The following is a 12,730-nucleotide window of genomic DNA, read 5'->3' on the forward strand; positions in this document are numbered from 1 at the left end:
TGCACATTCCTTCAATAGTCAGGTTATGACTTCTTAATCCTTTAATTACAGGTAATTACAGGTCGTTGAGCCTGTGGTAGGGAAATTATTGGAGAATATTCTTTGAAACAAGATTTACTCCCACTTGGAAATAAGTGAATGTATTCGCGAGAGGCAACATGGTTTTCTGAAAGAGAGGTCGTGTCTCACTAACTTGATCAAATTTTCTCAGAAAATGACGAAGATGATTGATGAGGGGACGGCAGTGGATGTTGTCAACACGGACTTCAGTAAGGCCTTTAACAAGGCCCCTCATGGCAGGCTGGTGCAGAAGGTGAAGTCGCATGGGATCAGAGGTGAGCTGGCAAGATGGACACAGAACTGACTCAGTCATAGAAGACAGAGGGTAGCAGAGGAAGGGTATGTTTCTGAATGGAGAGCTGTGACAAGCGGTGTTCCTAAGGGATCAATACTGGGACCTTTGCTGTTTATAATATATATAAATGGCTTGGAAGAAAACGTGACTGGTTTGATTAGTAAGTTTGCAGATGACACAAAGATTGGTGGATTTAGGGATAACGATGAGGACCATCAGAGGATATAATAGGATATAGATCGGTTGGAGGCTTGGGCAGAGAAATGGCAGATGGAGTTTTTAATCCGGACAAATGTGAGGTAATGCATTTTGGAAGGTCTAATACAGACAGGAAGTATACAGTAAATGGCAGAACCCTTAAGAGCATTAGTAGGCAGAGGGATCTGGGTGTACAGGTACACAGATCACTGAAAGTGGCAATGCAGGTGGAGAAGGTAGTCAAGAAGTCATAGGGTATGCTTGCCTTCATTGGCTGGGGCATTGAGTTTAAAAATTGGCAAGTAATATTGCAGCTTTATAGAACCTTAGTTAGGCTGCACTTGGAATACAGTGTTCAATTCTAGTTGCTACACTACCAGAAGGATATGAAGGCTTTGGAGAGGGTACAGAAAAGATTTACCAGGGTGTTGCCTGGCATGGGGGGCATTAGCTTTGAGGAGAGGATGGAGAAACTTGGTTTGTTCTCACTGGAACGACAGAGGTTGAGGGGTGACCAGGTAGAAGTCTACAAGAGTATGAGGAGCATGGACAGAATGGGTAGTCAGAAGCTTTTTCCCAGGGTGGAAGAGTCAATTACGAGGAGGAATACGTTTAAGGTGCGAGGGGCAAGGTTTAAAGAAGATATACAAGGCAAGTTGTTTACACAGAGGGTGGTGGGTGCCTGGAACTTACTGCTGGAGGAGATAGTGGAAGACAGTGATTTTTAAGGATGTCTTGACAAATACATGAATAGAATGGGAATAGAGGGATATGGTCCCTGGAAGGGTAGGCGGTTTTAGTGCAGTCAGGCAGCATGGTTGGTGCAGGCTTGGATGACTGAAGGGTCTGTTCCTGTGCTGTAATTTTCTTTGTTCTTTGTACATTTCAGCCACTGGTCTTTCCTGCAGAATGAAATCCCTTTCTGCTGAATAAATACATAACTTCACAATATAGTCTGAAATACTGCAGTGAGCACACAATGCTCAATTTCCTTCCTCAAGTTGAAAAAGTAAATGCCAAAGAATGTCAGTTCTTCTGATGGATTTGACCTGGATGGCACCAGGATCGTTACAGTGTTTTTTTTCCCTTTCTGATTGTTTTATATTAATCTCCCTCGTTATTCATAACTCATTGTGATGTTATTTTAGGTTTTGCGATACAGGAACAGATTATTGCTTGCATGTTTCAATGTGTTGACCTGAAATCTGGTGCTTGCGGTTGGCTTTTCTGCTGGATTTTCTAGGATTTCCAAAATCTGCGGGATGTTCCAGCCGCACTCACCCCAAGGCTGAAAATTTCTGCTCAGTTTCAATGGAATTTTGCACAGTTCCCAACCCTCCTTCCCCCGCCCTGTCCGCTGCGATCCCCATGGCGGATAGGACAAGAAAGTTCTGCCCAGTGTGTTTGACTATGGTAAGTGTGGTAGCATCACTCCTTTAACAGCATGATCCCTGGGGGCCATGTGATCGGTTCGGACCCTAAGGAGAGGTAACGCGGGAAGTCGAGATAATCGAGTGCAGTGGTGTGTCCTGGTCGGGGAACATCCTCAGCTGGAGCCAGGACGGAGTGAGAAGAAGTCAATTGTTCAGTTTGGTCAGACCCTTGTTCGTACACATCTATTTATTGCTGGTAATAAAAGCCCTTTATAACTGCAAGCCACAACGGGTTGCCTTGGAAGTTATTACAGTAAAAGTCACTATTACTACTCTGTTCAGCACAAGGGGATTAAAATGTTTTGCTGGGAACATTAGTTAAGCAGATTCAAGTATTGCTTGCAAAGGTATGCTTTGATTAAAACCTATTAGATGGGCATTATTCAGTAAATAATACACATTCAAATCATGGAATAATACAGCTTAGTTTTCAAAGAATTTAAAGCAGGTCATTAAGTCTTGCCTGTTTCGTCAACATTTAAGATTCACATAAAAACCTACTTGCACCCTCTCTCATCTAACCCATCAACATGTCTTTCTATTCCTTTCTGTCCTATCTACTTTCCTTTCAAATGCATCCATTGCCTCTATTACTCCATGTAGTCCCAAGTTCTAATCACTCTCTACGTAAAGGGGGTTCCTTGTCGGTGACTATCTGATATTCATGGTCCTCCTTTTGCACTCCCCCACAAGTGGGAATGTCGTTGTGATGTCTGACCGTGTCAACGTCCTCCCGAATTCTAAAGACTTCGACCAGGTCAGGTCATCTCTCGGCTTTCTTGTTTCGAGAGAGGAAAAGCGCAGCCTGTTCAGCACTTCCTGTTAGTCGGAACCTGACGCGATTGTGAAGCTCCAGCTGAATCTCTCATTAATTGCCTGGATTGCCGCCACAATAAAATCATCAACCACCTTCCAGCTGTAAAATCAGAGCACTGTGAGATAGATTTAGCATCAGGTCTGAAGGTGGTGCTATCTCCAAGATTGATTAAACATCAAGGTCAATCTACACTTCGCACGTCAAAACAGCAAGAACTCATGGTGTGATCTGAGGGGTTGCTGCCTTCACTAGCTCCTTGAAGGAGAGCGAGGCAGCAAGAAAAAATAAACCACTGAAGGCAGATCTTTAAACAAGGCCTTCTTAGGGTATTTGAATAAAACGCACAAACTACAAGCCCCTTGAGTCTGTTCTGCAATTCAATAAAATAATGACTGATCTGATTATAACCTCAAACCCACATTCCTGCCTTACCTGATAACCTTTCACCCCCTGCTAATCAAGAATCTATTTTATTTCTACTCATTCATGGGACATGGGCATCATTGGCTGGGCCAGTTTTTATTGCCCATCTTTAGTCTCCCAAGGGCAGTTGAGAGTCAACCACATTACTGTGGCTTTGGAGTCACATATAGGCCAGACCAGGTAAGGATGGCAGGTTTCCTTCCCTAAAGGACATTAGTGAATCAGATGAGTTTTTCCAACAATGATTTCATGGTCATCCAGATTCTTAATTCCAGATTTTTTTTATTGAATTCAAATTCTGCTATCTGCCCTGGCGGGATTCAAACTTGGGTCCCCAGAACATTAGCTGAGTTTCTGGGTTAATTGCTTCGTGATAATGGGGTGGCGCAGTGGGTTTCCTTCAGGAGCTCCGGTTTTCTCCCACAGTCCAAAGATGCTAAATTGCCCCTGAGTGTCCCGGGATGTGGAGGTTAGAGGGATTAGCAGAGTAAATATGTGGGGTTACGGGGATAGGGCCGAGTTGGGATGTTGTTGGTGCCGACTCATAGAACATAGAACACGACAGCACAAACAGGCCCTTCGACCCACAAGTTGCGCCGATCATATCCCTACCTACCAGGCCTGTCTATAACCTTCAATCCCATTAAATCCTATGTACATATCCCAAAACGCGATGGGCTGAATGGCCTTCTTCTGCACTGTGGAGATTCTATGATAATACCACTAGGCCTTTGTCTCCCCTGAAGAATCTATCTAGCTCTGCCATTAAAAATATTCAAAGACTTTTCTTCCACTGCCTCTTGATGGAGAGAGTTCCAGTGACTCACAACACTGAGAGAAAAACAAAAGCTCTCTTCATCTCTGTCTTCAATGAGTGACCCCCTTATTTTTCAACAGTGACCCCTAGTTCTAGATTCTCCGACATCCTTTCCACATCCACCCTGTCAACACCTCGCAAGAACTCAAACGTTTTAATCAAATCTAATTAACTTATATGTGAAGGAAACATAGAGCAGCACAAGCCAATTTATTATGCAATCTGGGGGTGGAGAGGCAGTCTTGAATACAGATAAGTTCAACTGCTGAGCTCCGTGGAATATTGCTTCATGCTGACAATTCAAGTTGAACTGTTTTCACACGGGGAGCACAAGGTTCTTCACAAGAAGGAGAGGTAGATACTGAACAGAAATGGAAAGAAGTTGCCAGCACAATCAAAAAGGTTTTGGAGATGGGGAGAACCAATAAGGCAGTGTGGTTCTGCTAAAAGATTTCAGAGACCCAGTGTGGATTGACCTTTTTTTATTCATTCATGGGATATAGGCATCGCTGGCTGGCCAGCATTTATTGCCCTTCCCTAGTTGTGCTTGAACTGAATGGCTTGCTAGGCCATTTCAGAGGGCAGTTGAGAGTCAACCACATTACTGTGGCTCTGGAATCACATGTCGATGAGACTGGGTAAGGATGGCAGATTTCCTTCCCCTACAGGACATCAGTGAACCAGATGGGTTTTCCCAACAATTGTTTCATGGTCACCAGTAGATTCTTAATTCCAGATTTTTATTGAATTCAAATTCCACCATCTACCTTAGCAAGATTTGAACCCGTGTCCCCAGAACATAAGCTGAGTTTCTAGATTAATAGTCTGATGATAATGCCACTAGGCCATCATCTCCCCTGAAAGACTGGATGCTCATGAGAGCTGAAAACAGTAATTCACAGTCCAAGGATTAAGAGCTTGAGCTGAGCTGTGTGATTTGGAGAATGTTTCTGAGTGTTTGCGAAATAAAGGGTGGAGCAAATTGAAAGAAAGAAATTGGATATTGAAATCAGTTTGCAAGGATGCAGAGGGATTTGGTGAGGTTGAGGTGATGGTTATGTGGAAGAACGTTCTGACCATAGGTTTCTGAATGAGGTAAAAGTGTGCATAGGCTTTCAGATCTTGGGAGAATCTGAGAAACCAATCCTTAGGATGATAAAAAGAGTGCCTCAGGGTCTTAGAAGCACAGTGTTGAAGGAAGGGCAAAGTTGAAAGGCCTCTTTCTGGACTGTATGATTGTATGATTCTAAGTCAGGACATCTTCTGATGGAGGAGGGGGGGACCTTCCTTATTCCAATCAACACAAAGTTGAAGAAGGCGGAAGAAGGCAGTTGGAGCAAATTGGCCGGATGTGAAGTTGAAAGGTCAGTGCAGGGTCAAACAGAAGGGTAAGGTTGTTCACCACCATCATCTACCTGAGCTAGGGGGCCAGCACAGACTGGGTCAAAATCTGGGAGGGGAGTGGAGGGCACCTGCAGTAGATGCCCTCTTCTTACTGGGACACACTCCCTTAAGGCCCGATGACTTCTGGACTGCCTGCCCCTCCTGAACCCCGCCCCAGCTTTAACTATTTCCCAGCTATGGGACCCCTGACTTTCCTGTGCCTCCAGTTCCCGGGATTAAGGCTGTGGAAGCTCCATGCAGTGCCTATTCCGGCCACTGCAGCGCTGTTGCTGGAGAGCAGCTGGCTAATCAGTTTGGCTAAAAATGTATGGTTTAGGTTGGTTGGCCATGATAGCATCAGGGAGAATTAACAGGATAACTACATTGAGTTATGGCAGTGTCTCCAAACTGCAATCCAGATGTGGCCTGCGGGCACAGTTTGGAGACCCCTGAGTTATGGGGATAGGGCCTGGGTGGGATTGTTGTCGGTCCAGGCTCGACGGATTTAATAGTTTCCTTCTGTACTGTAGGGATTGTATGATTCTAAGTCAGATCATCCTCTCTTGGAGGAGTGGGGGGACCTGCCTTATTCCAATCAACATCCGTTAGAGCATAAAATGGCAGTGGGGTCTTGATGTGAGGGGGCTTTCTCCTCTCAGAGTTCCCCACTAACTCTTCAGATGATGGTGGGCCATTCAATTGGCAAACAAATTTCAATATAGATTAGTGCAGGGTGGTGCATTTTTAATAAGGAGACCAGATGCTGTTAACATGAGAACAATCTAAATGAGACAGAAGAGAAAATACACAAATACTCAGTGAGGTGATGCAACTTCAAAAAAAACACCAGGGGCAAAATGAAATGAATCAAGCACTGGGATTCATTTCCAGAGGGACAGAGTTAACAGTGAGGAAATTTTGTTTGAATCTCAGTTTGAACATGCTTGAAGAAACATTCACAATTCTGATTTCCATCTTGTGAGAAGAGACAAAGGAGACAGCGCAAAGGAAAGGTGGGCAAGGGAGAAACTAGAATGATCAGGAGAGACTGAGGAGGCTCAAGGCTCTTTTCATAATGAAGAGAAAGCTGAGAGGTGACCTGATGGGGGTATTTAATGTAATGAAGGGATTTGATAGCGGAGATACAGAAACAATCTTTCCTGTTGTGTGAAGTTCAAAACGAGGAATTGATTTGATTTATTATTGTCACTTGTATTAGTATTAGTGAAAAGTATCGATTCTTGTGCATTGACCAGACAAAGCATACCTTGCGTTGAGAAAGAAAGGAGAGTGCAGAATGTAATGTTACAGTTGTAATCAGGGCTTAGAGAAAGATCAACTTAATGCCCATTCAAAAGTCTGATAGCAGCAGGGAAGAAGCTGTTTTTGAGTTTGTTGGTACGTGACCCCACACTTTTGTATCCTTCTCCCAAAGGAAGAAGGTGGAAAAGAGAATGTCCGGGGTGCGTGGGGTCCTTGATTATGCCGGCTGGCACAGCGTCAATGGATGGGAGGCTGCTTTGCCTGATGGACTGAGCTTCGTTCATGACCCTTTGTAGTTTATAGTGGTTTTCAGTAGAGCAAGAACTATATCAAGCTGTGATATAACCGGAAAGAATGCCTTCTAAGGTGCATCTGTAAAAGTTAGTGAGAGTTGTAGCTGACATGCCAAATTTCCTTAATCTCCTGAGAAAGTAGAGACATTGGTGGGCTTTCTTAACTTTAGCATCTGCATGGAGAGACCAGGACACATTGTTGATGATCTGGAATCCCAAAAATCTGACGCTCTCAACCATTGCGACTTTGTCAACTTCACAAAGGAATCTTAGAATGTCCACAGTGTAGAAGGAGGCTAATCAGCCATCGAGTCTGCACTGACTCTTTCCACACCCTTTCCCCCACCCTGTTCTTGTAATCCTATACAATTACCATGGCTATTCCATCTAACGTACAGATATTGGGGCACTAAGGGCAATTTAGCATGGCCGGCCCATCTAACCTGCACATCTTTGGACAATGGGAGGAAATCGGAGTACTCGGAGGAAACCCACGCAGACACGGAGTATAACACCTAAACACCACACAGTCAGTCGCCTGAGGCCGGAATTGAACTTGGGTCCCTGGTGCTGTGAGGCACCAAAACTGCCGGCTCCAAGTGAAGAGGATCTCCAAGAAGATCGCACATATCGACACAGCCATTAAATTTCTACACGCCGCTGTGAGGAAGCAGCATTAACCAGTGTGCCACCATGCTGTAAAAACAGTAAGAAGTCTCACAACACCAGCTTAAAGTCCAACAAATGCTACAAGCTTTCGGAACAGGTTGTCCCTTTGTCAGGTCGGTGGGAGTTCTGATCACAAACAGGGCACAAAGACACAAACTCAATTTACGTGAATAATGGTTGGAATGTGAGTCTTTACAGCTGATCAAGTCTTAAAGGTAGAGACAATGTGAGTGGAGAGAGCATTAAACATAGGTTAAAGGGATGTGTATTGTTTCCAGATAGGAAAGTTAGTGAGATTTTGCGAGTCCATGCAAGTATTGGGGGTAGTGTGACATGAACCCAAGATCCTAGTTAAGGCCCTCCTCATGTGTACGGAACTTGGCTATCAGTCTCTGCTCAGTGACTCTGCGCTGTCGTGCGTCATGAAGGCCACCTTGGAAAACGATTAGCCACCATGCTGTCACCAGTAAATTCAATAAGGAAATTCTTATTTACTCAAAGGGCAGTAAGAATGTGAAACACACAGAGATGGTCCAGTGGTATTATCGTTAGACTATTAATCCAAAAACTCAGCTAATGATCTTTGGACAGTGAGAGGAAACCAGAGCATCCACAGGAAACTCACACAGACATAGGGGGAATGCACAAACTCCACACAGACGGTCACCCTTGGAGAACTTGGGTCCCTGTGGGGGCCCAGGTTCGAATCCTGCCACGGCAGTTGGTGGAATTTGAATTCAATAAAAAAAATCTGGAATTAAGAATCTACTGATGACCATGAAACCATTGTCGATTCTCTGAAAAACCCATCTGGCTCATTAATGCCCTTTAGGGAAGGAAATCTGCCATTCTTAAACCGGTCTGATCTACATGTGACTCTCGAGTCACAGCAATGTGGTGACTCTTATTTTCCCTCCAAGGGCAATTAGGGATGGGCAATAAATACTGGCCAGCCAGCGGCACCCATGTCCTACAAATAAGAGAAGTGTAGTTGTTACAAACAGCATAATTGAAAGAGAGGCTAAATAAGCAAATGAGAAAGAAAGACTTCCATTTATATGGAGCTTGCCACGTTCGCTGAATAATTCTATGTTGAAATACATTTGAAATGCGGTTTCAGAAACATGGCAACCAACATGCACACACACACAGAGCGGATCACCTGTCTTTGTGATGTTGACTGAGGGATAAATTTTGGCCAGGTCACAAGGGATAAGCCCCCTGCTCTTCTTCAAAAGAATGCCTTCCATCCACAAAACAAGAATCTTTGTTTAATATCTCATCTGAAAAGCATCTCCAACAGTGCCGCAGTCCCTCGGCACTGCACTGGAGTGGAATTTGAACCTAGAACCTTGCGGCTTACGAGTGAGAGCGTTACCAACTCAGCCAGGGCTAACACTCAGTTTATTTATTAGTGTCACAAGTCGGCTTACATTAACTTTGTAATGAAGTTACTGTGAAAATCCCCGACTGGCCACACTCTGGCACCTGTCAGGTACACTGAGGGAGAATTTAGCATGGCCAATGCGCCTAACCGTCTTTGGACTATGGGAGGAAACCGAAGCATTCGGGGGAAACCCACACAGATGCGGGGAGAACGTGTTGACACCGCACAGACAGAGACCCAAACCGGGAATTAAACCCAGATCCCTACCGCTGTGAGGCAGCAGTGCAAGCCACTCTGCCACCCCTATGGGGGAGCGAGGAACATTAGGATTAAATGAAGAGGTTGGCAGCAAGCTCATGTGGAGAATAATCAGTAGCTTCGCCCATTTGGTCTGACAAGCCTGTTACTATATTTCCTATTTGTAGCTCAGTGATGTGTAAACCGACCTCAGAAGCAGCAACTTTTCACCCCTTTGTGCTGTTTTGTTCCTCGTTTATTTCTTATATCAGAGCAGCAGTCAAACTTACTTGAATTGAATTACAACTTAACTGCTTCAGAAGTAAGTGGTGCCTCTCTATTCAGAGAAAGCCAGATGTTCCACCAGGCAGACTATCAATATATTCAACAACCAAAGCATTCCGACTGTGAAAATTAGTATTTGAAACTGGGGCTTCCAAAACAAGAACAAAATGCTCCATTTCCATCTACTTATTCATCTATTTATTGTCAAAATGTGATTAAAACTGTTCTCACTCTGAGCCGAGATCATCTTCTTCCTTCCTTTGCTGTTCAAGATGATGATTAATGACTATTCAGTGATTACCTCTGCCAATATTAAGAACAGGAACTTAAGGCAATATTTTGGTGCTGAAAATTAAATTCATTCAGAAAAGCATTCGGGCAGCACGGTGGCACAATGGTTCGTGCTGCTGTCTCTCAGCGCCAGGGGTCCGGGTTCAATTATCGGCTTGGGTCACTGTCTGTGTGGAATCTGCACGTTCTCCCCGTGTTTGTATGGGTTTCCTTCAGGGGCTCTGGTTTCCTCCCAGTACAAAATACATGCTGCTTGGGTGGATTGGCCATACTAAATCGCCCCTTAGTGTCAGGGAAACTAGCAGGATAAATATGTGAGGTTACGGGCATAGGGTCCGGGTGAGATTGTTGTCACTGCAGGCTCAATGGGCCAAATGGCCTCTTTCTTATAAGCTTATTTATTGGTCACAAGCAAGCTTCCATTCACACTGCAATGAATTTACTGTGAAAATCCCCTAGTCACCACACTCCAGTGTCTGTTCGGGTACACCGAGGGAGAATTTAACATGGCCAATGAACCTAACCTGCAAATCTTTGGAGCACCCGAAGGAAATCCACGCAGAGACAGGGACAACGTGCAGACTCCACACAGACAGCGACCCAAGCCAGGAATCGAACCCTGGTCCCTGCTGCTGTGTGGCAGCAGTGCTCACTACTTTGCCGTCATGCCGTCCCACTGGATTGTAGGGATTCCACGATTCATTTTGTTCATGTGACCCCTGAGTTTTATTCAACATAAGCGGCACGGTAGCACAGTGATTAGTACTGCTGCTTCACAGCTCCAGGGACCTGGGTTCGATTCCCAGCTTGGGTCACTGTGTGGAGTTTGCACATTCTCCTTGTGACTGCATGGGTTTCCTCTGGGTGCTCCCACAGTCTAAAGATGTGCGGGTTAGGTTGATTGGCCGTGCTAAAATTGCCCCTTAGTGTCCTGAGGTGTGTAGGTTAGAGGGATTAGCGGGTAAATATGTAAGGATATGGGGATAGTGCAGTGTGAATGTAGTGGTGGGATTGTGGTCAGTGCAGACTCAATGGGCCAAATGGCCTCTTTCTGCACAGTAGGGTTTCTATGATTCTGCGATTCTATGCATTCAAACCAAGAATATACACAAACATATCTAGCAAAGGGGTGCAGTTGTTTGGATCATTCGTGGCACCCTAAATCTGTTTGTGTCTTAATATATAAAAAAAATTTAAACATAACCCAGAGCAGTTTTCCCACCAGCTCACTAATCTCTGATTAAGCATCCTCTGGACTAGAAAGTTGAAGATTTGAGAAATAAACATTAAACAAATGGATGATAGTGATTTTATATCTGCCCCTCTGAACCCAATTCAAAATGAACGCCTTCAGAACCGTAACAATGTATAACAATGGGGGGAATCTTACCAAAAAATGGCAAAGGACGGAATTTTCCAACTGCGTGTGTCCCAACACCAGAAATGCCTGCCCGAGATCCACGGATCTTAAAATCATCCATGAAATTTTCTGTCCTACCCGCTTTGATTTCCATAGTGGGTGGGACAGGAAATGTCCAACCAAAGTGTTAGAAGTTGATTGAAAATGGGCATGTTTCACTCCAGAGAAACAGGAAGGTTTGCTCCCCAGATCTTATGACGCTTCATCAAAAAACAAACAGGAGGCGTGGTTAGCCCTGCTGCTGCCTCACAGCGCCAGGAACCCAGGTTCAATTCCAGTCTTAGGCAACTGTGGAGTTTGCACGTTCTCCCCGCATCTGCTTGGGTTTCCTTTGGGTGTTCCGGTTTCCCTCAGTCCAAAGTTGTGCAGGTTAGGTGGATTGGACATGCTAAATTACCCATTAATGTCCAAAGATGTGTAGGTTAGATGACAAAAACAGAAAAATGCTGGAAAATCTCAGCAGGTCTGGCAGCATCTGTGGAGAGAGAATAGAGCCAATGTTTCGAGTCTAGATAACCCTTCATCAGAGCCCTGATGAAGGGTCATCTAGACTCGAAATGTTGGCTCTATTCTCTCTCTACAGATGCCGTCAGACCGGCTGAGATTTTCCAGTATGTTTCTGTTTTTGTTTCAGATTCCAGCTTCTTCAGTATTTTGCATTTATCAGGAGGTTAGGTAAATTAGCCGGGTTAAATGCTTGAGTTCATGGGGATCATGAAAGCCTGGTTACAATGTTCTTTCAGTTAGCCGGTACAGACTTGATGGGCTGAATGGTCTCCTTCTGCACTGTAGGCATTCTACTACAGGAAGGATGGTCAATAAACTCAACAGAACAAATCAGTCACGTGCAAAGCTTCCTGAGTGCTGGGGCTGGAATCAAAACTGGGACGGTGCAAGGGGGGTACTGAAAAAGCTATATTAGGCGGCACAGTGATTAGCGCTGCTGCCTCATAGTGCCAAGGACCTGGTTCAATTTCCAGCTTGGGTCGCTGTCTGTGCGGAGTCTGCACATTCTCCCCATGTCTGCGTGGGTTTCCTCCCACAGTCCGAAAGACATGCTGGTTCGGTGCACTGGCCATCCCAAATTCTCCCTCAGTGTACCCGAACAGGCGCTGGAATGTGGCAACTCGGGGATTTTCACAGTAACTTCATTGCAGTGTTAATGTTTGTCAGCTTGTGACATTAATAAATCAATCAATAAACTCAATAAACAATAACCTGATCAGCAAGCTGCTTTAATGTTAAGCTGTGGTGGTTTCAGAGAGGGTGAAGACTGCACATACTGTTTTTGCTCCATACAAGATCTGTACGCAGCAACAATGATACTAAAACCAGATGCTTGTCAATCATAACTTTGTAGATGAAGTGATGGCAATGCTGTGTTGGTTGACTGAGACACGCAGTTTCTTAGCTTCCTATTTTCTTTGCCAGAATTCTTTATAAATTGCGCTTCAGAATA

Source organism: Carcharhinus amblyrhynchos, chromosome 25 (assembly GCF_965287045.1).
Source record: "Carcharhinus amblyrhynchos chromosome 25, sCarAmb.v2.hapA, whole genome shotgun sequence".
Classification (NCBI taxonomy): domain Eukaryota; kingdom Metazoa; phylum Chordata; class Chondrichthyes; order Carcharhiniformes; family Carcharhinidae; genus Carcharhinus; species Carcharhinus amblyrhynchos.